This window comes from Schistocerca nitens, chromosome 5 (assembly GCF_023898315.1).
Source record: "Schistocerca nitens isolate TAMUIC-IGC-003100 chromosome 5, iqSchNite1.1, whole genome shotgun sequence".
NCBI classification, from domain to species: domain Eukaryota; kingdom Metazoa; phylum Arthropoda; class Insecta; order Orthoptera; family Acrididae; genus Schistocerca; species Schistocerca nitens.
In genome coordinates this window covers 320,518,742-320,545,966 of record NC_064618.1, presented here as the reverse complement: position 1 = coordinate 320,545,966, position 27,225 = coordinate 320,518,742, and positions in this window count along the sequence as shown.

The following is a 27,225-nucleotide window of genomic DNA, read 5'->3' as shown; positions in this document are numbered from 1 at the left end:
AATAAAGCAGTGGTCCTTGGAAATTGGAAATGTCCCTTGAACACCCATTGGCAATTTTTGCAGCTTCTGTCTTGTCCAAGGAGCCTGCTGTCCACTTACCTGCAGCCACTGTTGTTGAATCACATGAAACCCATGTAGTACACCATGTGAATCCTGCCATGCATTACACTGCCCATCACCATGTTTCATGTTCCTGGACAGAATGTGATTTCGGTGTTCAGTAGTGCATGCTATCATCACACTTTGGGACAGGTAGGTCTTGTGTCACAGGGATATTATGCATCAGTGGGAAGATGAGTGGTTGGAAGTAGTGAACAATGAGCTGCAGTTAATCAAATCAATCACCTAGCCATGGTGAACCTCATGCCAACCACACCAGTGGAAGGAAATGATGCTCAACAGGTTAAGAATAGACCATTGATCCATAGTCTCCTCCTCCAGTGGCATGATATATCAATATGTGAAGCCTGTGGAATTCCACCTTTGATACAGTTTATTTTTGTTGTGACTCGCCGATCTTTCAAAGTGCCGCCGCGCAGTTACGCATGTCCTCTACATGCGGCGCTGTCTGCCAGCCATGCAGCAGCAGCGCCACCTAAGCGGCCAGCCAGCCAGTGGCCGCTAGACTCGGACTCAGTTATGATTTAACTGTTAAAGTGTACACACGTCATACTCTGCTTACTTGATCTGTGACTTTCATGTATTGCGTCTTCCTTGAAATATATTTGTTCAACTTGAAGTTATAACAATTGGCAACAAGGATGTGATTTTTCTTTTCCATCGTTGACCCCCATGTTTCCATGGCTACTTTAGAGCAACTATTGCAAGGTCTCATAGAACAGCAACTTCTCACAAATGCAATTTGTGATTTCGTCGTGGCATCAAATGTGGGGCGTCTCTTGTCGTCATCTCTACCTCCTTTTCCTCCTTATGATGAGACGGCGGAAGACTGGTCTGATTATGAAAAACGTCTTCAACAGCACTTCTTGGCATTTCATGCAGCGGACGAACAAACATGTAAGTCTCCGTTCCTTTCATGGATTTCACCTCAAATGTATCGGTTGTTGTCGCAATTGGCTCCTTTGAAAGATCCTGCGTCTTTGTCCTTTGCTGAAATGTGCTCACTTCTGTCCGTCTATTTTCAAAACCAAACGCATGTGGTAGCCTCTCGTGTTGCTTTTTATTGTTGTCAAAAACAACCAAATCAATCCTATCACGCTTTGGGCTGCTGAACTTCACGGCCTCAGTAGAAAGTGTCAATTTGTTACTGAAGTTCACAACGAATCCTACGCCGATTCAATGGTACGGGATGCTATTATCCGATCGAGGCCCGACAAAGAAGTTAGGCGACGTGCCCTTCAGTTGGCAAATCCAACTCTAGATGAAGTCCTATCCATCGCTTAGTATTTTGAAATTTCTCACGTGCTGGAGAGCAAATAGAGGCATGGGGCGACGTCGGGGAAATACAACCTCTGTACGATGTTGACGAAGCGTGTGGTGTGTCCCCGCCGGCCAACATGGCCCCCGTACGCTTCGAAGCACAGCCTCGGCCTAACCATAAACAAGCCTCTAAGAAACTGCAGCAAAACCCACGGCAACTTCCTTCATGTCTGCGGTGTTTTACGAAACATTCATGAGGAGATTGTCCACAACATTGGGCCATGTGTCACAAATGCAAAAAAAAGGGTCATGTGTCATCCGTTTGCAAATCCGACTGCATACATGATGTTCGTGAACATGACGCTGATTCTGATTCTGTGTTGTCTGTCAACTGTACTTCTTCCCTTTCAGGGAAATTATTCCTCACTGTCCAAATACTTGGTTGAGATGTTCACATGCAGGTGGATACTGGTTCTGCTGCCATTATCATCAATTCTCAGACGTATCTTCAGTTGGGTTCTCCAATCCTGTCACCTGTCACTAGGCAATTACAGACTTACAATAAACAGAAGATTTCTCTGTTGGGATAATTTGATGCTGAGGTATCTTACAAAACTGTCGTTCACACTGTTCCCATATTTGTAGTCGACCATAGTAACGCAGAGAATCTTTTTGGTTTTGTTGCCTTTCATGTTTTTTGGTTCTCCATAGATGACACTGTCAATATCATCTCTGATGCTATTCCTTATCCTCAGTTGGATTCCTTGTCGATGACATTTTCGTCCCTTTTTTTCTCCTGGGTTAGGCCATACAAATGACTTTGAAGCTCATATCACACTCAAACCCACTGCTCGGCCTAAGTTTTTCGGGCTCGGCCCATTCCTGTGGCCCTTTGTGATCAGGACAAATGGGAGCTGGATTGTCTCACTGCTTCAGGGGTCTTGCTTCCTGTCACTTCCAGTGAGTGGTCCTCTCCTGTCGTTGTCGTTGCTAAGCCAAATGGTGATATTCGTCTCTGTGGTGATTTCAAAGCCACTGTAAATGCTTAATGCCTTATCGACACTTACCCTATGCCTCAACCTGAAGAATTGTTCACTAAACTTGCTGGAGGGCAGTATTTTTCTGAACTTGACCTGTCAGAAGCTTATCATCAACTTCCTCTCAATGCTGCTTCCCGGCAGTTTCTGGTCCTTAACATGCCTTTCGGCCTCTATCAATACCAACGATTGCCATTCGGGGTTGCCAGCGCCCCTGCTCTTGCCATTCGGGGTTGCCAGCGCCCCTGCTCTCTTTCAGCGATTCTTGGAACAATTATTGCTCACTGTCCCTGGGTGAATAAATTACCAGGACGACATTGTTGTCACTGGCTCCACCACTGATGAACATCTTCAAAATCTCAGCACACTTTTTCATGTCTTACAGACTGCCATTCTTACGTGTAATCTTCAGAAATCAAAATTTTTTCAGGCACCTATCACGTACTTGGGGTTTCAACTCTCGGGATGGTATTCGTCCGCTTCAGCAAACTGTCGCTGCGATCGATGTCCTTCCTCGCCCTACATCTGTTAAGGAACTGCAGGCCTTCTTGGGGAAAATTGCATACTATCACAAGTTTTTACCATCTGCTGCTTCGGTGGCTCAGTCGTTGCATCGCCTGTTGCATAAAAACGTGCCTTTTCACTGGTCCGCGTCATGCGATGCAGCTTTCCAGAAATTGAAGACTATGCTGAAACAGGCCCCGTGCCTGGCTACTTATCGACCTGGCCAACAACTTGTTCTTGCCACAGATGCCTCTCAGTGTGGGGTCGGTGCAGTGCTTGCGCACCGTTTTTCTGACGGTTCTGAACAACCCATTGCTTATGCCTCTAAAACACTCACGGATGCCCAACAAAAGTATTCTCAAATTGAAAAAGAAGCTTTGGCCATTATTTATGCTCTTCATAAGTTTGGTGTTTTTCTCTATGGATCCAACAACAATTTCATCTTGTTACGGATCACAAAACACTTGTTTCCTTGTTTCATCCATCAACGTCACTTCCCAACAAGGCTGCACACCGCCTCCAGCGTTGTGCTCTTTACTTGTCTCGTTCCAATTATGAGGTTCATTTCCGGCTGACAGCTCAACATGCAAATGCTGATGCACTGTCTCGCCTTCCCATGGGTGCTGATCTGGCATTCGATAGGGACGAACTTTTGTGTTTCCACCTGGATGTTGCCGAGTAGCGGGTTGTGGATGGGTTCCCCATCACCAGGGACCGGCTGGCGGCTGCTACGGGTTCTGACCCTACCCTCTCCCGGGTTTTATGCTGTATTCAGAAGGGTTGGCCAGTCGTCCGTCCGCTAAGACTTCTGATCCATTGCGGAACTAGTACGCTTTGCGTTACTGACTCACGGCTAGGGATGGTATTATCCTCCTTTCCATCGAAAATGCTTTGCCGTGTGTTGTGGTACCTGCGTCTTTGCATGCTTCGGTCTTGCACCTCCTTCACCAAGGGCACTGGGGTGTCTCTCGCACAAAATCTCTGCCACGCTATCATGTGTACTGGCCCGGCATCGATTCTGAAATCGCACTCATGGTCGCTGCCTGCAGCCCTTGTGCATCACAGGCCGCCGCCCCGAAGTCATCTTTGTCACTGTGGCCTTCGCCTGAGAAGCCCTGGGAGTGTATTCATACTGACTTCGCGGGACCTTTTTTAGGTACTTATTGGCTTCTCGTTATTGACACCTACTCTAACTTTCCTTTCATTGTCCGTTGCACGTCGCCTACCACCGCGGCAACCACCAATGCTCTAGCTCACATTTTCTCTTTGGAAGGCCTTCACTCTACTCTTGTTACTGATAATGGTCCGCAATTTGCCTTTTCTGATTTTGTGGATTTTTGTGCCCATCACGGTGTCATGCATGTCACGGCCCCTCCGTTCCATCCACAGTCAAATGGTGAGGCTGAACGATTGGTCCACACATTTACGGCTCAGATGAGGAAACTGCTGACTTCTTCTGCTGCTGATGATGTGCTTCTCCAATTTCTGGCTTCTTACCGATTCACCCCCATGGGCAACCACAGCCCAGCTGGGCTCTGACATGGCTGTCAGCCCCGCACGCTACTTCATCTTCTGAGGCCTCACCTCATGGCCGCGAGTGCCTTCGCTTGGCCAGTTCACCGCCGACGGACCTTGTATGGATACGGGGATATGGCAGGTGGCCAAAATGGAGTCCTGGCTGCATCTTACGACACCGTGGCCAACACCTGTATGAAATCCAGATGGACACTGATGTTGCAGTGCATCATTCATACCAGCTTTGGCCTCGTGTGCCGGCAACACCTGTTCCGGATGCCGCTACACCACCTTCGGCTCTACCTGACGCTCGGGATACTGGAATCTCTCATTACTCACAACGCAGTCCTCTCACCATCATATTGGTGCCAGCACAAGAACTGTCGCCACCAGGAGACGTACCCATGCAGGAACCAGATGACCATCATCTGTCGGAGCAACTCTAGTCGCCTCCTTCTCCTACGGATGTGGACACATCGCCCATGTCTCCTGTTATAACAACCGGACTTGCCGCAACGGGCAGATTGGTGAACGGGGCCCCAGCAGATTTGACCCCCACGTCTCCTGTCATCTCGACCCGTTTTCATCGGGGACACTTGCATCCGTACAGGAAGCCTCCTCATCGAGACTTGATGGCCAGTCAAACAACACCTGTGGATGTTAGCAATCTACAGGCCACCTCCATCCAGACCTGTGCAAAAGCTTCAAAAGGGGGAAAAGTGTTGTGACTTGCCGATCTTTCAAAGTGCCGCCGCGCAGTTACGCGTGTCCTCTACATGCGGCGCTGTCTGCCAGCCATGCAGCAGCAGCACCAACTAAGCGGCCAGCCAGCCAGCGGCCGCTAGACTCGGACTCAGTTATGATTTGACTGTTAAAGTGTACACATGTCTTACTCTGTTTACTTGATCTGTGACTTTCATGTATTGCGTCTTCCTTGAAATATATTTGTTCAACTTGAAGTTATAACAATTTTAATATGCATTTCATAAACTGACATAAGGGCAGCCTTCTGCTTGGCTGGAGACTTATCCCCCATTCTATCTGACAGTGGCAACTGTGTAACAGGCGTTTTAAAGTATGTAAAGTGTCAATTCTCCTACCCAAAATATTAGGGAGAGGAAAGCAATGACCCCTGAGTAGACTGTTCAGCCCCTGTTTTTGATTCAAGTAGTCACCCATCCATTGAACAAGCAGAGGAATCATTGCAGCAATTTCACTTTTGAGAATAGACATTTGTCAAGCCATTAGATGTATGTACTGATATCCAGTAAGGGCACTGATGACCACACTGTGGAGCAACCTAAGTCCAACACCATCATCAATGTCATCATAACTGTCAAAGGTTGAGACTGGAAATTTTGACCCAAGAATTTTTTCTTATTATGAATGTTACAATTCTAATAGGAAGAACTTTTGTTCTTGCAACTACTGGAATAAAGTAAGGAGAAACAATATCAGTTAAATAAGTTTTCTGCACAGTTTTCATAGACATGTATATCATTCTTTCCGTATCTTACAATATCAAAAACTACATGGTACTGATGTACACACATCAAAAAAAGTTTTGCATCACCTCGGCTCCAAGAGTTCCAGAACCTGTACACAAAACTGGAATAGAGATCAACATAAACATCATTTCTGACCTTTTTATTGCTCATGAAAACCACACATTGCATATTGTACCACCATACAGAGAGACCTTCAGAGGTGGTGGTCCAGATTGCTGTACACACCAGTACCTCTAATATCCAGTAGCACGTCCTCTTTCATTTATTTTTGCCTGTATTCATCGTGGCATACTATCCACAAGTTCATCAAGGCACTGTTGGTCCAGATTGTCCCACTCCTCAATGGCGATTCAGTATAGATCCCTCAGTATGGTTGGTAGGTCATGTTGTCCAAAAACAGCCCTTTTCAATCTATCCCAGGCATGTTTGATAAGGTTCATGTACAGAGGACATGCTGCCCACTGAAGTTGTCATTATCCTGAAGGAAGTCATTCATAATATGTGAACGAGGGGGACACGAATTGTCGCCCATGGAGACGAATGCAATGCCTCGCCAATATGGTTGCACTATTAGTCGGAGAACGGCATTCACGTATCATACAACCATTACGGCACCTTCCATGACCACCAGTGGCATATGTCAGCCCCACATAATTCCAACCCAAAACAGCAGGGAACCTCCACCTTGCTGCACTCACCGGACAGGTGTCTAAGGCGTTCAGCCTGACCGGGTAGCCTCCAAATATGTCTCCGATGATTCTCTGGTTGAAGGCATATGTGACACTCATCAGTAAAGAGAACGTGATGCCAATCCTGAGCAGTCCATATGGCATATTGTTGGGCCCATCTGTACCGCACTGCACATGGTATCGTGGTTACAAAGATGGGCCTCGCCATGGACGTCGGGAGTGAAGTTGCACATCATGTAGCCTATTGTGCACAGTTTGAGTCATAACATGACGTCCTGTGGCTGCATGAAAAGCATTATTCAACATGGTGACATTGCTGTCAGGGTTCCTCTGAGTGATAATCCCTAGGTAGTGGTTATCCACTGCAGTAGTAGTCCTTGGGCAGCCTGAGTGAGGCATGTCATCGACGACAGTTCCTGTCTCTCTGTATCTGCTCCATGTCCAAACAACATCGTTTTGGTTCACTCAGACGCCTGGACACTTCCCTTGTTGAGAGCCCTTCCTGGCAAAAAGTAACAATTTGAATGTGATCGAACTGTGCTATTGACCGTCTAGGCATGATTGAACTACAGACAACACGAGTCTGTACCTCCTTCCTGGTGGAATGACTGGAACTGATTGGCTGTCAGACCACCTCTGTCTAATAGGTGCTGCTCAGGCATGGTTGTTTACATCTTTGGGTGGGTTTAGTGACATCTTTGAAAAGTTCAAGGGACTGCGTCTCTGATTCAATATCCACAGTCAACATCTATCTTCAGGAATTCTGGGAACAGGGGTGATGTAAAACTTTTTTTGATGTCTGCATAAGATTTTTTGAATTACTGTCTAAGGTTTCTCCAGGAAGGAAATTATTTTGTTGTGGAGATTACAGTGTAAATGAATTTCAGGATATCTCACGACAAATTGTATACATAGACTCTGCAGTTCATTTCATCTTTCCACAAAGCCATACTCATTTTATCATGTACTCTTATCGCAGTAATGCTTATTTCATTTGAGAGTGGTTTAAATAACTCTGCCAGGTAGTGCCCTATTTGGTTCAACACAGAAGCCTTAAAAGACTCACAGTTCTCTATACTTTTGTATAATACCTACAAAATAGCAGTCTTGCTCTTTTCTATCAAGAACTTTTATAATATGGCAAAAATATTCAATAATTTAAAGATAAAGAAACAAACTTGTTTTATTTATACTGGTGCATAATAATATTACAAAAATGCTTTAGTCTTTGTTGTGAATGTATTGTGATTATTCATCTAGACTATTAGGGATTAGAAATAGCTTGAACTGGCCCATAGCCAGTGGCCTCGTCTAGTTGGACTCAGGCTCCATTGTGAAGGTTAACAAGGTAAAAGATATTTGAAAAAAGTTGTTAGGTGTTTCTAGTGTTTCTAAGTATGGTATTAGTTGTGTTTTTGCAATGTGTACATGGAGGCAGTCCTAATTAGGATGTTTCATACAACATTATGTGTCAACCAGAAAATAAATTTTCATTCTCATGATAAACATCCCCCCATGAACCATGGACCTTGTCGTTGGTGGGGAGGCTTGCGTGCCTCAGCGATACAGATGGCCGTACCGTAGGTGCAACCACAACGGAGGGGTATCTGTTGAGAGGCCAGACAAACATGTGGTTCCTGAAGAGGGGCAGCAGCCTTTTCAGTAGTTGCAGGGGCAACAGTCTGGATGATTGACTGATCTGGCCTTGTAACAATAACCAAAACGGCCTTGCTGTGCTGGTACTGCGAACGGCTGAAAGCAAGGGGAAACTACAGCCGTAATTTTTCCCGAGGGCATGCAGCTTTACTGTATGGTTAAATGATGATGGCGTCCTCTTGGGTAAAATATTCCGGAGGTAAAATAGTCCCCCATTCGGATCTCCGGGCGGGGACTACTCAAGAGGACGTCATTATCAGGAGAAAGAAAACTGGCGTTCTACGGATCAGAGCGTGGAATGTCAGATCCCTTAATCGGGCAGTTAGGTTAGAAAATTTAAAAAGGGAAATGGATAGGTTAAAGTTAGATATAGTGGGAATTAGTGAAGTTCGATGGCAGGAGGAACAAGACTTTTGGTCAGGTGATTACAGGGTTATAAATACAAAATCAAATGGGGGTAATGCAGGAGTAGGTTTAATAATGAATAAAAAAATAGGAGTGCGGGTTAGCTACTACAAACAGCATAGTGAATACATTATTGTGGCCAAGATAGACACAAAGCCCATGCCTACTACAGTAATACAAGTTTATATGCCAACTAGCTCTGCAGATGATGAAGAAATAGATGAAATGTATGATGAGATAAAAGAAATTATTCAGGTAGTGAAGGGAGACGAAAATTTAATAGTCACGGGTGACTGGAATTCGTCAGTAGGAAAAGGGAGAGAAGGAAACATAGTAGGTGAATATGGATTGGGGGGAAGAAATGAAAGAGGAAGCCGCCTTGTAGAATTTTGCACAGAGCATAACTTAATCATAGCTAACACTTGGTTCAAGAATCATAAAAGAAGGTTGTATACCTGGAAGAATCCTGGAGATACTAAAAGGTATTAGATAGATTACACTGGTCAACACTCATTTTCTTGCCAAGGATATTTGAGTGGCTTTAGGATGGGTTAGTGGTGCTGAGGAAGAATATAGCAACCATTTATGCAGTTTGGCTCTAGTTTTTGAGATAATGCATGATTTATTAAAAAAATTAGAAAAAATTGCTAATACTGAACTCGAGCGCTACAAACTACAATGAAAAAAGAAAATAATCTTTATAAATAGCTTCTATGAAAACCTGATAGGCATTTGTCCACGTATAAAACATAATTGAAAAGTTTCTCTATAAGTATATCATTTTCCGTCCATGACGAACCGCTTCCTGCACGCTTTCCTTTTATAGGTCTCTTCAGAACAGTCACGTTGCAGATTTCAGCAATAATCTGCCATCATATGCCTGTCCCATCTTCCTTTATATCTTTCCTCTATTCCTTTCATATCTTGATGGAACTGCTCTCCTTGTTCCTCACTGAAATCACCTAGATTACGAGGAAATCGATCGAAGTGGCTGTGAAGGAAGTGCAATTTTATGCTCATCTTAGCTCCTAAGTTTTGAAAGTTAGTGAGCATGTTTTTGACCAGTTCCTCGTAATTGGGAGCTTTATGATTGCCCAAAAAACATTTTACAACAGCGACAAAACTGTTCCAGGTCGATGCTTCAGTGACAGTCATGACACTTGTAAAATTGGTATCGTTGATGAGCTGCGAATTTGAGGACCATCAAATATTCCTGCCTTAAGATTTTCATTACTGAGTCCAGGGAACGTATTGCAGATGTATGTGAAGCAATTACCATTTCTGTCTAAAGCTTTGGTGAATTGCTTCATTAGTCCTAACTTAATATGTAATGGTGGAAGAACAATCTTGTCCCTACTAACCAGAGGTTCATTAATGATGTTTGCTTCACCAACAGCCATATGTTCCCTTGGAGGCCATGTTTTCTGCTTCCAATGTTTGTGCTTTGCCCTACTATCCCACATGCAGATAAAACATGGGTGCTTTGTGTATCCACTTTGTTGTCCAAGCAAGAAGTTCACCATTTTCAAATCAACACAAATCAACCACTGGTGCTGCATATACTGAATTTTCTGCAGAACCATCTTGATGTTAGCATATGCTTCACAAAGTTGTGTTGAGTGGGCAATTGGAATAGATGCGTAACGATTGCCATTGTGTAGGAGAACACATTTTAAACTTCTAGTGGAACTGTCTATGAAGAGACGCCAGTCCTCTGGTCTATATTCCGGCAGCCCCAATTCAAGTAAAAGTCCAGGTATATTGCTGCAATACACTATAACCTCTTCTTGGTTGAAGTATGGAAGAAGGTTTTCTTCTCTCATCCGGTAAGCTGTTATTTTAACACTTGGATGAAGATAGTTCTTTTCCTTAAGCCTGGATGCTAAGAGTTCTGATGCTTGCTTTGAAAGATTGAGTTCTCGTATCAAGTCACTGAGCTCCTTCTGGTCGAACTGCTGGGGTTGTGTCTCACGTCCTTCGTATTCCGAACCACTACTTGTACATTCCTTGCCGTGCACATCGTCATCTGATGATGTTAGCGTGGGTAATGTTGTGCAGGTTGGTACAGGAACATCGTTGCTGTGCACCACCGGTCTTCTTGCTGACTCCAAATCGGGATATTCCCACTTTCGTTTTTTGAACCTATTAAAACCTTTCACATTAACAATGCAAAAATAGCAATCATCTGTATGGTTCTTCTGCTCTCGCCATACCATAGGCATTCCGAAGTTTAAGCTTTTCCTTTTTTGTTTTGTCCACTGCCGTAAGTACTCCACACAGCATTTACAAACTTTATGGGGTGCTCACGCCTTGTCTTGATCTCCAAGTTTAATTCCGAAATATGCCAGATACGCTTCCTTCACAAAAGGAGTGATATTCTTCCTGTTCTTTTGAAGAACGTATTCACCACAAATGTAGCAGAACTCATCTGGATGGTTCACGCAAAGACGGCATGAAGAACTCATAATTTCCTAAAACAAAATTGCACAAATACTACATATTATGCAGAACTTTCTTGTATTTGCATGTCAATCACATCCAACAAACATCATTAATTGTTTTGTGTGAAATGAATACTCACCTCTTATTTGCTACGTCATGATGAAAAGGTTCTATCTCCTTGAAGCTGCACTGCACATGTGTGTGACTTTCGACCATCGCCATTTTTCTTGTTTACACTGAACGCTACCTATCGGCTGTTGCGGGGATTACCTCGGCCAACAAATGAATGTTGAGTACCGCCGAATTCAAATCTGCACAACCCTCAATATCTTCAACACACGCACCGCACAACAGGACTGAACACATGCTGACAGTGTGATGTTTGCATGATGTAATCCTCAACCACACAGATGCACTCCCTGAGCACAATTGTTTAATAAAGATAGTACAATATCACTAATTAAAAAACAGGTAGCAAATACATTACACCATATATGGACCCTGCAGTCGATATTATCCACATGAAACTCTCATTTCCACAAATAACCTATATCTCAAAAACCAGAGCCAATTTGGAAAAAGTACAAATATACTCGGAATGAGTATCATAACAATATCCCATTTTCATTCAAACTTCCCTGGCAACGAAAAAAAAAATTTATTTTGTAGAGCTGTGTTATATAATGGTAAGACAGAGATTTAGGAACCAGGTTTTAAATTCTAAGACATTTCCAGGGGCAGATGTGGACTCTGACCACAATCTATTGGTTATGAACTGCAGATTGAAACTGAAGAAACTGCAAAAAGGTGGGAATTTAAGGAGATGGGACCTGGATAAACTGAAAGAACCAGAAGTTGTAGAGAGTTTCAGGGAGAGCATAAGGGAACAATTGACAGGAATGGGGCAAAGAAATACAGTAGAAGAAGAATGAGCAGCTCTGAGGGATGAAGTAGTGAAGGCAGCAGACGATCAAGTAGGTGAGAGGACCAGGGCTGGTAGAAATCCTTGGGTAACAGAAGAAATATTGAATTGAATTGATGAAAGGAGAAAATATAAAAATGCAGTAAATGAGGCAGGCAAAAAGGAATACAAACGTCTCAAAAATGAGATCGACAGGAAGTGCAAAATGGCTAAGCAGGGATGGGTAGAGGACAAATGTAAGGATGTAGAGGCTTGTCTCACTAGGGGTAAGATAGATACTGCCTACAGGAAAATTAAAGAGACCTTTGGAGAGAAGAGAACTACTTGTATGAATATCAAGAGCTCAGATGGCAACCCAGTTCTAAGCAAAGAAGGGAAGGCAGAAAGGTGGAAGGAGTATATAGAGGGTTTATACAAGGGCGATGTACTTGAGGACAATATTATGGAAATGGAAGAGGATGTAGATGAAGACGAAATGGGAGATACGATACTGCGTGAAGAGTTTGACAGAGCACTGAAAGACCTGAGTCGAAACAAGGCCTCGGGAGTAGACAACATTCCATTAGAACTACTGATGGCCTTGGGAGAGCCATTCATGACAAAACTCTACCATCTGGTGAGCAAGATGTATGAGACAGGCGAAATACCCTCAGACTTCAAGAAGAATATAATAATTCCAATCCCAAAGAAAGCAGGTGTTGACATATGTGAAAATTACCGAACTATCAGTTTAATAAGTCACAGCTGCAAAATACTAACGCGAATTCTTTACAGACGAATGGAAAAACTGGTAGAAGCGGACCTCGGGGAAGATCAGTTTGGATTCTGTAGAAATGTTGGAACATGTGAGGCAATACTAACCTTACGACATATCTTAGAAGAAAGATTAAGAAAAGGCAAATCTACGTTTCTAGCATTTATAGACTTAGAGAAAGCTTTTGACAATGTTAACTGGAATACTCTCTTTCAAATTCTGAAGGTGGCAGGGGTAAAATACAGGGAGCGAAAGGCTATTTCTAATTTGTACAGAAACCAGATGGCAGTTATAAGAGTCGAGGGGCATGAAAGGGAAGCAGTGGTTGGGAAAGGAGTGAGACAGGGTTGTAGCCTCTCCCCGATGTTATTCAATCTGTATATTGAGCAAGCAGTAAAGGAAACAAAAGAAAAATTCAGAGTAGGTATTAAAATTCATGGAGAAGAAGTAAAAACTTTGAGGTTCGCCGATGACATTGTAATTCTGTCAGAGACAGCAAAGGACTTGGAAGAGCAGTTGAACGGAATGGACAGTGTCTTGAAAGGAGGATATAAGATGAACATCAACAAAAGCAAAACGAGGATAATGGAATGTAGTCAAATTAAATCAGGTGATGCTGAGGGAATTAGATTAGGAAATGAGACACTTAAAGTAGTAAAGGAGTTTTGCTATTTAGGGAGCAAAATAACTGATGATGGTCGAAGTAGAGATGATATAAAATGTAGACTGGCAATGGCAAGGAAATCGTTTCTGAAGAAGAGAAATTTGTTAACATCGAGTATAGATTTAAGTGTCAGGAAGTCGTTTCTGAAAGTATTTGTATGGAGTGTAGCCATGTATGGAAGTGAAACATGGACGATAACTAGTTTGGACAAGAAGAGAATAGAAGCTTTTGAAATGTGGTGCTACAGAAGAATGCCGAAGATAAGGTGGGTAGATCACGTAACTAATGAGGAGGTATTGAATTGAATTGGGGAGAAGAGAAGTTTGTGGCACAACTTGACTAGAAGATGGGATCGGTTGGTAGGACATGTTTTGAGGCATCAAGGGATCACAAATTTAGCATTGGAGGGCAGCGTGGAGGGTAAAAATCGTAGAGGGAGACCAAGAGATGAATACACTAAGCAGATTCAGAAGGATGTACATTGCAGTAGGTGCTGGGAGATGAAGAAGCTTGCACAGGATAGAGTAGCATGGAGAGCTGCATCAAACCAGTCTCAGGACTGAAGACCACAACAACAACAACATGATAAACATGTAGTTGTTGGTATTATAATTTTATGTGCCCTTTGAGGAGCGTGGGCTCCAAGCTTGTGTGATAGTTACTGATGATGATACAACTTACCATTTCCTACAATGTATGGTTGCTGAATCATTCTACACTGTCTTCGTAATCCCATTACATACTGATCTGATGGTTGCTTTGAATACAGCATGATGTGACCCAAGTCTTGTTGCAACTGACAACAATAATTATTTTTCATATTTTGCTGCCATAGTCAATAAATATATTTGGACTGAATACTGCACCACGCTAATGGTAGGTTTCCATATTAGTTCGACACACAGTATTAAATTTAAACAGTACTTTGCTTTTAACCCTTGCCCCTTCCCGCCCACTTCCTTCCACTGTCATTTATACCGTGCCCATCTTATTCCTACCAGCACCTTCACGTGAGGGCGAGTCAGGAGGTGTGGGACTAGGGACATGCTCCACGCTCCAGTGTCGAAGCTCAGCCTGAGCTGAACTTCCATTCTCTCTATTTCCTGATCCTGCTGTGTCCCTTACTTTCCCATCTGCAGCACATATCCAACAGCATGTACACTGCTCTGTCTACTCCCCTGCATATTCTATCCATACTCAGCCACACACCACACAGCCTGCCTTTCATTTATTTGCTGTTTCTACTTCTCTGTCTGTACTCAGTCAGTCACTTACTTTTTCTCTACTTCTGCAGCTGCTGCTTACATTCATTTGAATGATGCTGATCCCAGCCTGAAGACCCTACTGTATGCTGTCATGTATGCCCTGCTTGCCTGTGTGCCCCAGCCCCTCCATCACCCCCTAATTGCTGTATATCCTCAGTAAGTGATTCTATATTCTCTACTTTTACAGATGCTGTTCTCCTACCGGCAGACTGTGCTGCTGTAGACCCTGTTGTAGACCATCATGTGGACCCCGTTGTCCACGGTGTGGGCCCTGCTGCGGACCTCGCTCACCTTGTTGCATGCCATGCAGGCGCCCAGCGTGCTCATCGTGCTGTCATCCACACTGACCACCAAAGAATTTCTAATCAGGTATGTCACACTTTTGTGTATCATCTGTTTTGAAGAATATTACTCATTAGATCATTGCTTTATGCATGTCTCATGTCTCTTGCTGGGGAGTTGGGCTTGGGAGTGAAGGGTAGGGGAGTAGTGGGCAGTCTTCCTCTTGTCACAAGTGAGGTCCAAGCGACACTCTCTACCTCTGGAATACATGCTAGCTCAGCTTTTTCCTCTTTTTGCATCTCCTGTAGTTGCTTGCAACTCACAGTAATGTTTGTGTTCTGCTATTTCTTCCCAACTTTGCCCTTTGTTTACGTCAGTGAAATTTATAATACTATAGTTCTATTCATATCTCTTGTCAGCTGGGGGTTGGACATGGGTGGGACAAGGAGTATGATTCTTACCATAGGTGTTCTTGTTCTTCCCCTCCCCTCCAAAATCTGCCTCGGATCTAAATTTCTGCCTGATTTGGAACCTCTTCATACATTTCCTGAAACAGCTTTTAATTCTTAACTTTGTCAATGTTATGGACATGTGTGCCCTTTTATTTTCCAGTCTAGGTGGTAAAATACTTACACGAGTTCACTACCATTTAGTAATGACTTTCCTGATGGTCTAATCTTTCTTTCTTTTTAAATGATCAATCTTCTGACTGGTTTTATGCAGCCCACCATGAATTCCTCTCCTGTGCCTATCTTTTCATCGCAGACCAGCAACTGCAACCTATGTCCTCAATAACTTGCTTGATGTATTCCAATCTGTGCCTTCCTCTACAGTTTTTGCACTCCACAGCTCCCCCTAGTACCATGGAAGTCATTCCCTGATGTCTTAACAGACGTTCTATCATCCTGTCCCTTCTCCTTGTAAGTGTTTTCCACATATTTCTTTTCTCTCCAATTCTGCACAGAACCTCCTCATTCCTTACCTTATCTGTCCACCTAATTTTCAACATTTATTTGTAGCATCACATCTCAAGTGCTTCGATTATCTTCTGTTCCCGTTTTCCCATCATCTATGTTTCACTGCCATACAATGCTGTGCTCAAAATATACATTCTCAGAAATTTATTCCTCAAATTAAGACCTATGTTTGATATAGCAAATTTCTCTTGGCCAGGAATGCTCTTTTTGCCAGTGCTAGACTGCTTTTGATGTCCTCTGGCTCTCTCCGTCATTGGTTATTTTGCTGTCTAGGTAGTAGAATTCCTTAACTTCATCTACTTCATGACCATCAATTCTGATATTAAGTTTCTTGCTGTCCTCATTTCTGCTACTTCTCATTACTTTTGTCTTTCTTAAATTCACTCTCAATCCATATTCTGCACTCATTAGATTGTTCATTCCATTCAGCAGATCATGTAATTCTTCTTCACTCTGGATAGCAATGTCATCAGTGAATCGTATAACTGACATTTGTCAACTTGAATTTTAATTCCATTCCTGAACCTTTCTTTTATTTGCATCATTGCTTCTTCGATGTACAGATTGAACAGTAGGGGAAAAAGACTACATCCCTGTCTTACACCCTTTTGATCTGAGCACTTTGTTATTGGTCATCCACTCTTATTATTCCCTCTTGGCTCTTGTAGATATTGTATATTATCTATCTCTACCTATAGCTTACCCCTATTTTTCTCAGAATTTCGAACATTTTGCACCAAATTACACCGTTGAACGCCTTTTCCAGGTTGACAAATCCTATGAACATGTCTTGATTTTTCTTTAGTCTTGCTTCCATTATCAACCACAATGTCAGAATTGACTCTCTGGTGCCTTTACCTTTCCAAAATCCAAACTGATGGCCATCGAACACATCTTCAATTTTCTTTTCCATTCTTTTGTATATTATTCTTGTCAGCAACTTGGATGCATGGGTTGTTAAGCCGATTGTGCAATAATTATCGCACTTGCCAGCTCTTGCAGTCTTCAGAATTGTGTGGATAGTATTTTTCCAAAAGTCATATCGTATGTTGCCAGACTCATACATTCTACACACCAACTTGAATAGTCGGTTTGTTGCCACTTCCCCCAATGATGTTACCAATCCTGATGGAATGGTATCTATCCCTTCTGCCTTATGTGATCATAAGTCCAAAGCTCCCTTAAATTCTGATTCTAATACTGGATCCCCCATCTTTTGTAAATTGACTACTGTGTCTTCTGTAACATAAGATAAATGTTCCCCTTCGTAGAGGCCTCCAGTGTACTCTTTCCACCCATCCATTTAACAGCAGAGTTCCCTTTGCACTCTTAATGTTACTACCCTTGCTTCTAACTTCACTAGAGATTGTTTTTACTTTCCTGTATGCTGAGTCAGTCCTTCTGACATTCATTTCTTTTTCGATTTCTTCATATTTTTCATGCAGCCACTTTGTTTTACCTTTCTTGCACTTCCTGTTTATTTTATTCCTCAGTGACTTGTATTTCCGTATTCCGAATTTCAGTGAACATGTTTTTACTTCCTTCTCTCATCGATCAGCTGAGATATTTCTTCTGTTCCTTGTGGTTTCTTTACAGTTAGCTTCTTTGTACCTATATTTTTCTTTCCAACTTCTGTGACTGCTCTTTTTAGAGATGTCCATTCCTCTTCAACTGTACTGCCTACCGAGCTATTCCTTACTGCTATGTCTATAGCCTTAGGGAGCTTGAAGCACATCTCATCATTCCTTAGTGCCTCAGTATCCCACTTCTTTGCTTGTTGATATTTCCAGACTAATCTCTTAAACTTCAGCCTACTCTTCATCACTGCGATATTGTAATCTGAGTCTGTATCGGCTCCTGGGTAAGCCTTAAAATCCAATATCTAATTTCAGAATCTCTGTCTGACCATGATATAATTTAACTGAATCTTCCCATACCTGGCCTTTCCCAGGTATACCTCCTCCCCTTGTGATTCTTGAACAGAGTATTTACAATTACTAGTTGAAATTTAATACGGAACTCAATTAGTCTTTCTCCTCTTTCATTCCTTGTCCCATTCCCATATTCTTCTGTAATCTTTTCTTCTACTCCTCCCCTACAACTGCATTCCAGTCCCCCATGACTTTTAGATTTTCATTTATTTGTTTTTATTTATTTACTTGAGATACATATTCCATAGATCCAGTATAGCATGATTATGCTTTACATACTGTATTACATTTTCAATATCCTCATATAATTTATCTCCTCATATACTTTATCTCCTCATCTTCAGCTTGTGACCTCTGCATGTATACCTGAACTATCATTGTTGGTGCTGGTTTGCTGTCGCTTCTGGTAAGAAAGACCCTATCACTGAACTGTTCACAGTAACACACCCTCTGTCCTATCTTCCCATTTCCTACTACCGTTCTACCATTTTCTGCTGCTGTTGATATCACCCTATACTCATCTGACAAGAAATCCTTATCTTCTTTCCATTTCACTTCACTGACTCCTACTATATTGAGCTTGAGCCTTTGCATTTCCCATTTCAGACTTTCTACCTTCCCTACCATGTTCAAGCTTCTGACATTCCAGGCCCTGACTCATAGAACCTTTCATTGGTTATTGAATCTTTTTCTCATGATCACCTCTCCCTTGGCTGTCACCTCCAAGAGATGCAAATGAGGACTATTCCAGAACATTTTGCCAATGGAGAGATCATCATGGCACTTTTTCAGTTACAGGCCACATGCCATGTGGGTACACGTTATGCAGTGGTTTCCATTGCATTCTGCATCCTCATGCTGTTGATCATTGCTGATTCTTCTGCCTTTAAGCGCAGTTCCCACGCCAAGGACAAGAAAGTGCCCTGAACCTCTGTCTGCTCCTCCACCCACTTTGACAAGGCCATTGGCAGAATGATGGTGACTTCCAATGCTCGAAGTCTTCAGATGCCAATGGTGATTATTAATCAAAATTTAAGTAGTGGCAGGTTTTGAACCTGGGACCAATGACGTTTTTATTACTAATCAAAAATGCTACACCTAGACTGTGGGGTCCAGATATATTTTGTGTATGTGGTACCAATTACTTTGTCGTTTAGTTCTCTTGGTCCCCATACAACCAACTTTTTTCATTTTCTTTCCTTTTACAATGTTTCAAACAGCATGTCCAGGCACATAGGTGTGCAGCCAAATACCTAGGGTTATTCCAATTAATACTAGAAGTGTAAAATTCATTCTACATGGTGCACTTGTAGATCTTTAGTCGTTCTGATCTATTTTTCTCATCAGACGAAAGCAACCAAGTTGATATTTTTAAATGGTCCATTCTGCTTATCTCTGATCTCAGATATTGAAATGGACCGGAAAGAGCAGAACAGCAAACATAGCACTTAAATAAATCAAGGTTAATTTACTTCTGTACTCTGCAAACTACTGTGAAGTGCATGGCAGAGGGCACTTCCACCCCATTGTACCAGTTATTGTGGCTTCTTTCTGTCCCATCCATGTATGGAGCACATTATTGTTTAAATGCCTCTGTGTCTGCTGTAACTGGTCGGATATTGTCTTCTAATTACTGTGAGAGTAATGTAATCGGTGTTGTAGTACATTCCAAGATTCATTGTTTAAAGCTAGTTCTTGTAAGTTTGTAAGTAGATTTTCTCAGGGTACTTTGCATCTAGCCTCAAGCATCTGCCAGTTTAATTTTTAAAGCATCTCTATGACACTCTCCCATGGGTCAGACAAACCTGTGACCATTTGTGTTGCGCCCTTCTCTGTATATATTCAGTCTCCTCTGTTAGTCCTATCTGGTATTGGCCCCATATGCTTGAACAGTAATCCAGTTTGGGCCACCCAAGTGTTTTATAAGCAATCTCCATTATAGTATGATTGCATTTTCCTAGTATTCTACTAGAGAACCGAAGTCTGCCACCTGCTTCACCTCTGACTGTGCCTGTGTGATAGTTTCATTTTGTTTCCTTTCAAACTGTTACAACCAGGTATTTCAAACAATGGAAAACCAAGGATAGAATGTAACAATATTATGAAAAGGAAAGTTGCCACTCATCATATAGTGGAGATGCCGAGTCACAGACAGGCATAACAAAAAGACTGACACAAATAAGCTTCTGGCCAACAACAAGACCTTCGTCAAAAATAGACGACGCGCGCGTGTATGTCCCCCCCCCCCCCAACACACACACACACACACACACACACACACACACACACACACACACACCGACGCGCGTGTGTATGTGTCCCCCCAACACACACACACACACACACACACACACACACACACCTGCAGTCTCTGGCAGCTGAAGCCACACTGCAAGCAGCAGCAGTGCATGATGGGAATGGCAACTGGGTCGGGGTAAGGAGGAGGTTAAGTCATGGAGGTGGAGGGATAGTAGGGTAGGGGTGGGGGACAGTGAAGTGCTGCTGGGGAGCGCACAGAGATGAGGTGAAGAGAGGGTATGGCAGCTAGGTGCAGCAATAGGGAGTTAGACACAGGGGCAGGGGAGAGGTGGGGGGGGGGGGGGGCAGAAACGAGAGAAGTAAAAAGACTGGGTGTTTTGGTGAAATGAGGGCTGGTAGTGCTGCAGTGGGAACAGAGAAGGGGCTGGATGGTTGAGGACAGTGACTAATGAAGGTGAGGCCAGGAGGGCTATGGGAATGTAGGATATATTGCAGGGAGAGTTCCCACCTGTGCAATTCAGAAAAACTGGTGTTGGTGGGAAGGATCCATATTGGGCAGGCTGTGAAGCAGTCTTTGAAATGAAGGATGTTATGTTGGGCAGCATGCTCAGCAACAGGGTCGTCCACTTGTTTCTTGGCCACAGTTTGTCAGTGGCCATTCGTGTGAACAGACAGCTTGTTGGTTGTCATGCCCACATAGAATGCAGCACAGTGGTTGCAGCTTAGCTTGTAAATTATATTACTGGTTTCACAGGTAGCCCTGCCTTTGATGGGATAGGTTTTTTTTCCGACTGTACTGGAGTAGGTGGTGGTGGAAGGATATATCAGACAGTTCTTGCATCTAGGTCTATTACAGGGATATGAGCCGTGAGGTGAGGGGTTGGGAGCAGGGACTGTGTAGGGTGGAAGAGTACATTTTGTACATTCAGTGGATGGTGGAATGCCACTGTGGGAGGGGTGGGAAGGATAGTGGGCAGGACATTTCTCATTTCCGGTCACAACGAGAGGTAGTCGAAAACCTGGTAGAGAGTGTAATTTAGTTGCTCCAGTCCTGGATGGTACTGAGTTAAGAGGAGAATGCTTCTGGGTGGTTGTCACATCTGCAGTGACAAGTGGTTCCTTCTTGAAATATACTGAGGGTCTCACTGTAGCCTTCACAGGCTGCAATTATCCTCCCAGCCTTGCACCAAAAGTGCATAATTTTACATTTCTCACCATTTAAAGCAAGTCACCAATCTCTGCACAACTTTGAAATCTTGTTGGAATCCAACTGAATATTTGTTTTATTTTTTCATCCCAGTAGTATTTCATTATAAACAACTGCATCATCGGCAAAAGGTTTATATGTTAAGCTGCTATTAGTATTGTCCGCTAGGTCATTAATATACAATTTGAAGGACAAGGGTCCAAACACACTTCCCTGGAGCATAACTGAAGTTACTTCTACACCTCTCGATGAAACTCCATCCAAGATAATGTACTGTGTCCTCCCTACCAAGAAATTCTCAATCATTCACAAACTTCTCTTCATATCCCATATAGCTATACTTTCAGTAATAAGAATGGGTGTGATACTGAGTCAAATGTTTTTCAGAAATGAAGAAATGCTGCCTCCACCTGATTTCCTTGATCCGTAGCTTTCACAGTGTCATGAGAAAATTGCAGGTTGGTTTTCATGTGGTTATTTTTGGAATCACTGCTGGTTGGCACGCAGGTCATTCTGTTTGAGTATCTCATTACATTTGAGCTCAGAGGATGTCATAAGATTCTATAACAAATTGATTTTAGGATATTCGACAGTAATTTAGTGACTCACTTCTGTTACCCTTCTTATAGTTACCCTTCTTATAGATGGATGAGGCCTGTTTTCTTCCAACTAGAGGGCACAGTTTTTTGTTTGAGGGATCTACCTAGATTATTGTTAAAAAAGGAGTTAACTCAGCCACAAATTTAGTTTAGAATCTGATAGGAATTCCATTGGGTGCTGAAGCTTTGTACAGTTTTAGTAGTTTCAGCTGTTTCTCAACATCACTGACACTAATATAGTAATCATACCACTCATATTTGCAGTGGTGCAAGAATTAAATTGGGGCTTATATTTCCCTTTGTAAAGGAACATTAGAAAATGAAGTTTAACTTTTCTGCTTTGGCTTTGCTACCCTCAGTATCTGTTCCTGTCTCAGTCATGAATGTTTGGACAATAAATTTTATATCACTAATAACCTTTACATATGACCAGAATTTCTTTGGTTTTTGTAAGAGATCATACAATAATATTCTGCAACAGTAGTTGTTGAAGGCTTCGTACATTGACCTCTAGACAATCAAGCTCTATATACAGCCTTATGTCTTGTTTTACATCTGCTGTGTAGTAGTCTGTTTATTTAGCTGTTCCTTTACAGTGACTGTAGCCCCCAGGGGCTCCGCATTCATTTGCTGAGTACGGGCTTGGCAACCCCAGGGTCCTGAGCTGGGGACTGGTCAGCGCCGCCAGTCTCCTGTCACCGTAACCCCCAGACATGCTTCAGCGAAGACTGTATGGCGCGGCGCTGGAATGTTGTGTGCTGCGGGGAATGGTAATCTTGGCTTGACCGCCTGGATTGCGAGGAAGGTCAACCTCCATAAAAACCCCTCAATCTTACGGTGTGCTGCGCACCTATAAGATGCATGGCTGTTGGGGTGGAACAGTCGCAAGCGGGCAACCTCTGGGGCACCTGCCACACCCCAGTTGTATAAGGCTTACTCAGGCATGCGGGTCTCTGTCTGAGCGGACCTTTAGTTCCATAGCTGCTCGTGGGACCGCAATGGACCCTTCGACCTCTATGTTTCCCCCTACCAGTGGATTGGGTGGGCCACTGGTAAGAAAACACACCCCATCGAAAAAGTGACTTCGTGCTGCAAGCCCTCCAGCACCTGGTGTTACTAGAGATTTATCAAACTGTTGTAACAGAGCGCATGCTGATAACCAGAATGTGTTTTTGATTGTCAAATGGAAGGAGGGTAGCTTTGAGAGGGTTTCTCCCTTTTACATCCACAAGGGTCTTGAGGGAATCGCAGGAACACTGAAATCTGTCAAGCGACTGTGCAATGGGACTCTGTTAGTTGAGACTTCTAGTTCCCATCAAGTCGCTTCTCTTCGGAAAGTGACCTGTCTTGGAGAGTATGCTATCGAGACCAAGCTCCACTCCACTTTGAACTATAGTAAGGGTGTTGTGACTTGTAGGAACTTGGTGGATATCCCCAAAAGATGAGTTGAAATCTGAGTGGGCTGACGAAGGTATTGTTGACATGCAGCATATTATGAAACGCGTCGATGGGGACCTAGTCAAATCCAACTCGTTTATTCTCACGTTCAGTTGCCCGAGACTCACAGAGCATTTTAAAGCAGGTTTCTTACGTTTGCCAGTACGGCCATATTTCCCCAACCCAATGTGCTGTCTTAAATGTCAGCGCTTTGGGCATACTATGTTGGGGTGCAATGGGATAACCATTTGTGGTGAATGTGGTCAGCCTGCCCATGAAGGAGCCGATTGTTCATCGCCTGTGAAGTGTGTGAATTGCTCTGGGAGTCACCCTGTCTGGAACCGGGTCTGCCCCATCTATCTCGAGGAACAGAAGATACAGGAGATCAAAACATCTAAGCGCATCCCCTATGGTGAGGCCAAGAAGCTCTTTAAGGCCATGAAGCCTCCTGTGTTTACAACATCTTTCGCTTCTGCTCTGAAGAAACCAGTACAGTTGGCCACTGTTGCTACACAAACGGAGGTTGCTAGTGTCAACACTTATAACTGTGTTTGCCAGTGCACTTGTGCTGCTGCGGTTGCTTTGCAACCTGCAGCTCTCCTCACAACGTCGGACAAGGCCGTGGTTGCTGACATTGGGGTACTTCCTGCCCCTCCCCATATGGCACCTTCTGCCCAGGCGAGTAAAGCTCCAACTGTTGACAAGGTTCTGCATTCTAAGCCCCCCAAGACAAAGACGCCGAAGGTGAAGGTTTTGCCACCTGAGGTGACTAGTCAGGGTCAGTCCGATGATGAGGCCATCGTACTGCCTGACATCTCCCTTGGGTTGTCATCGGAGCTGATGGACATTGATGTTGACCGGGGGCGATGTTTTTGCCCCAGGAATGAATCTCTGGCCAATACGGGCTCTCCTCCAAAGCACACAGGCAGGGTGAAAGTTCAGCCACCCTGATAACTGGCTCCCATATTACAGTGGAACCTGAATGGGTTCAGGACGCAGGTGGCCGAATTACAACTCCTTGTACGAGAGCGCCCCTTGTGCTTATGTCTCCAAGAGACACATTTTCGGGCCACTGATGCTCCTCCTTTACGGGACTATACCGTATGCCAAAAAGATGATCTGATGGGGGACAGGGCAAAGGGTGGCAATGTGGTTTTAGTCCGTGACATGCACGACTCATCTGAGCTCCCTCTCATTCGGACTTGCAAGCAGTTGCAGTTGACCTTCTTGGGGGGCGGAGGCTCACAATCTGTTCCATTTACTTACCGCCTCAGGATGCAATTGACTTTGAGGCTCTCACAAACCTTATTAGCCAACTCCCCCACCCATTTCTCCTTCTGGGGGACTTCAATGCTCATAACGTCTTATGCCCCCCCCATGAACCATGGACCTTGCCATTGGTGGGTAGGCTTGCGTGCCTCAGCGATACAGATGGCCGTACCGTAGGTGCAACCACAACGGAGGGGTATCTGTTGAGAGGCCAGACAAACATGTGGTTCCTGAAGAGGGGCAGCAGCCTTTTCAGTAGTTGCAGGGGCAACAGTCTGGATGATTGACTGATCTGGCCTTGTAACATTAACCAAAACGGCCTTGCTGTGCTGGTACTGCGAACGGCTGAAAGCAAGGGGAAACTACAGCCGTAATTTTTCCCGAGGACATGCAGGTTTACTGTATGATTAAATGATGATGGCGTCCTCTTGGGTAAAATATTCCGGAGGTAAAATAGTCCCCCATTCGGATCTCTGGGCGGGGACTACTCAAGAGGACGTCGTTATCGGGAGAAAGAAAACTGGCGTTCTACGGATCGGAGCGTGGAATGTCAGATTCCTTAATTAGGTTAGAAAATTTAAAAAGGGAAATGGATAGGTTAAAGTTAGATATAGTGGGAATTAGTGAAGTTCGGTGGCAGGAGGAACAAGACTTTTGGTCAGGTGATTACAGGGTTATAAATACAAAATCAAATAGAGGTAATGCAGGAGTAGGTTTAATAATGAATAAAAAAATAGGAGTGCTGGTTAGCTACTACAAACAGCATAGTGAACGCATTATTGTGGCCAAGATAGACACAAAGCCCATGCCTACTACAGTAGTACAAGTTTATATGCCAACTAGCTCTGCAGATGATGAAGAAATTGATGAAATGTATGACGAGATAAAAGAAATTATTCAGGTAGTGAAGGGAGACGAAAATTTAATAGTCATGGGTGACTGGAATTCGATATTAGGAAAAGGGAGAGAAGGAAACATAGTAGGTGAATATGGATTGGGGGGAAGAAATGAAAGAGGAAGCCGCCTTGTAGAATTTTGCACAGAGCATAACTTAATCATAGCTAACACTTGGTTCAAGAATCATAAAAGAAGGTTGTATACCTGGAAGAATCCTGGAGATACTAAAAGGTATCAGATAGATTATATAATGGTAAGACAGAGATTTAGGAACAAGGTTTTAAATTCTAAGATATTTCCAGGGGCAGATATGGATTCTGACCACAATCTCTTGGTTATGAACTGCAGATTGAAACTGAAGAAACTGCAAAAAGGTGGGAATTTAAGGAGATGGGACCTGGATAAACTGAAAGAACGCGAGGTTGCAGAGAGTTTCAGGGAGAGCATAAGGGAACAATTGACAGGAATGGGGGAAAGAAATACAGTAGAAGAAGAATGGGTAGCTCTGAGGGATGAAGTAGTGCAAGCAGCAGAGGATCAAGTAGGTAAAAAGACGAGGGCTAATAGAAATCCTTGGGTAACAGAAGAAATATTGAATTTAATTGATGAAAGGAAAAAATATAAAAATGCAGTAAATGAAGCAGGCAAAAAGGAATACAAACGTCTCAAAAATGAGATCAACAGGAAGTGCAAAATGGCTAAGCAGGGATGGCTAGAGGACAAATGTAAGGATGTAGAGGCTTGTCTCACTAGGGGTAAGATAGATACTGCCTACAGGAAAATTAGAGACCTTTGGAGAGTAGAGAACCACTTGTATGAATATCAAGAGCTCAGATGGCAACCCAGTTCTAAGCAAAGAAGGGAAGGCAGAAAGGTGGAAGGAGTATATAGAGGGTTTATACAAGGGCGATGTACTTGAGGACAATATTATGGAAATGGAAGAGGATGTAGATGAAGATGAAATGGGAGATACAATACTGCATGAAGAGTTTGACAGAGCACTGAAAGACCTGAGTCGAAACAAGGCCCCGGGAGTAGACAACATTCCATTAGAACTACTGACGGCCTTGGGAGAGCCAGTCCTGACAAAACTCTACCATCTGGTGAGCAAGATGTATGAGACAGGTGAAATACCCTCGGACTTCAAGAAGAATATAATAATTCCAATCCCAAAGAAAGCAGGTGTTGACAGATGTGAAAATTACCAAACTATCAATTTAATAAGTCACAGCTGCAAAATACTAACGCGAATTCTTTACAGACGATTTGAAAAACTGGTAGAAGCGGACCTCGGGGAAGATCAGTTTGGATTCCGTAGAAATGTTGGAACACGTGAGGCAATACTAGCCTTACGACTTATCTTAGAAGAAAGATTAAGAAAAGGCAAACCTACGTTTCTAGCATTTATAGACTTAGAGAAAGCTTTTGACAATGTTGACTGGAATACTCTCTTTCACATTCTGAAGGTGGCAGGGGTAAAATACAGGGAGCGAAAGGCTATTTACAATTTGTACAGAAACCAGATGGCAGCTATAAGAGTCGAGGGGCATGAAAGGGATGCAGTGGTTGGGAAAGGAGTGAGACAGGGTTGTAGCCTCTCCCCGATGTTATTCAATCTGTATATTG